Source organism: Mandrillus leucophaeus, unplaced genomic scaffold (assembly GCF_000951045.1).
Source record: "Mandrillus leucophaeus isolate KB7577 unplaced genomic scaffold, Mleu.le_1.0 Scaffold883, whole genome shotgun sequence".
NCBI classification, from domain to species: domain Eukaryota; kingdom Metazoa; phylum Chordata; class Mammalia; order Primates; family Cercopithecidae; genus Mandrillus; species Mandrillus leucophaeus.
The window spans coordinates 1159827-1162088 of NW_012109619.1; positions in this window are offsets into that span (position 1 = coordinate 1159827).

The window sequence follows — 2262 nt, forward strand, 5'->3', positions numbered from 1 at the left end:
TTTTTAATAACATATGTCATTATGCTTGTTGCTACTTTATATACAACACAGTTTAAAATTTGCCACTTTAAATATAATTAAAATATAAAAAGATATATAGAGCCATTACAGAGTTGTGACATAAATTTAAAATCATAATTTTAATGTTGACTCTGTTGCTTACTGGCTATACAACATTAACCAAGTCATTTAAGTCCAATATATTTGAATTTACATACCAGTAAATACCAGTCTTAATACTAGACAACATGCTCTTCAAGTTGAAATTCTAATGATTGTATAATTTTACATTTGTTTGTTAAAAAGTCAGTGATAAAATAAAATTTCTAAAAAAATGCTTAAATATAAATTTTGCCTATTTATAATATTGTTTCATATAAATGTTGGTTTCCTTATTATAAATAAGTAAATTGGAAAAGACTATTTCTTAGACACGTTAACATTATTGCAAACCATGATATTCTTTTATTTTAATACTTACATTATATTAGTAAGTCTCAATAAAAGTAGCTTACAAAGTCAAAATATTGTCTTTAGACAACAGAAATGTTTGTTCCAAAAGTGAAATATCTTCTTTATTGTTAGTGAAACATAAACAAGATGGTTATTAAATCCTGAACCTTTTGTTTAACATTCTTGCTAGCTTGTATTGAGTGACTGTATTGTGAAAAACACAATCTAGGTTTCAGTGCTTTTATAATTTTATATATGGTTACTATTGAATATTTAATGACAAAAGCTCCAAAGTACAAACTTTCTAAGGACAGTATTAAAAATGTGTAACTTTGACTTTGTTATTCTGTTATGTCCGATAACATGAAATCCTAAAAAGTAAAATTTATAGTTTCACACCCGAAATAACAGAGTACTCAGATGAGGAAAGTTTCTTTTCAATTACTTATGAGAAAGTGGAAGCACAAAGAAATGGATGTCCTATGCTTAAGCTGAAGGAAGATTGTAGAACTACAAATCTACCAAGCTGTATGTAAACATTAAGGCTAGGGAGGCCTATTATTTAGACCTTTTAAAGTTCTTGGGCACTAACGTTACCATAAAATGTAGGCAAATTCAATAGCATCAATAAGCAAATTAATAATAATGGATTACTGTTGTAACCTACTTGGGTTCCCCCATTAATGTGGAGAGCTGAAACTTCTGTGAAGCAATTCACATCTGAGAAAGTCCTACTAATGTTTTATTGAATGAAAAATTATTTTTCCAGAGGAGGCTGTTGCAAGGAAAAAGTTTTAAAAAATTTTTAAAGTGATGCAGAAAGTTAGTAGTGAGGGAAGAGAGACCCTCTCACATTGTTTTATATTGTTTTATACTCAGTAACTGTTTTAAGAAAAAAACCAAGAAAGTGAAACCAAAGACAGGCAGCCTGGCGCCAGGACTGAAACCAGGACTGGGCCTGCCTGGCCAAAACCTAGTAGTTAAAAATCAACTACATTGTATAGAAGAACATTGTGAAACTTGCTGTTCTGTTCTGTTTCTTTCTGACTACCAGTTCATGAAACCCCTGTCATGTATCCCCTAGATTGCTCAATCAATCACGATCCTTTCATGTAAAATCTTTAGTGTTGTGAGCCCTTAAAAGGGACAGAAATTGTGCATTCGGGGAGCTCGGATTTTAAGATGGTAGCTTGCCGATGCTCCCAGCTGAATAAAGCCTTTCCTTCTACAACTTGGTGTCTGAGAGGTTTTGTCTGTGGCCTGTCCTGCTACATTTCTTGGTTCCCTGACTGGGAAATGAAGTGGCTGATGGATGGTCAAGGCAGCCCCTTAGGAAGCTTAGGCCTGCCCTGTGAAGCATGCCTGCAGTGGACTCCGGCCAGCCTGCGTGACACCATCCAAAGAGCGCTCCTGGGTAGGCAATTGCCCCGGTGGAACAGCTCGCCAGAGCAGCGCATAGCAGGCCCCCACGGAGGATTAACACAGTGACTGAACACCCGGAAGGAAATGGCACTTGGAGTCCAGATATCTGAAACTTGGTAAGACTAGTCTTTGAAACTTGCCCACTCCATTTGAGTGGAAGCGTGGCCTGATCACCCATGGCGTGCCTGTATCGGCACTTTTGTTTTGGTTTTGACTTGAGTTGAATTGCCGGATACTTTGGTTTTGGTTTTAACTTGACCTGAATTTCTTGGTATTCTGATTTTAAATTCCTTGGTATTCTGACTTTGGTTTGGTATAAATGATAAAAGTGTGTGTATGCCCTCTTTACCCATTCTTTGGTTTGTGGTGAGTGTGTGTGGTGTGAGT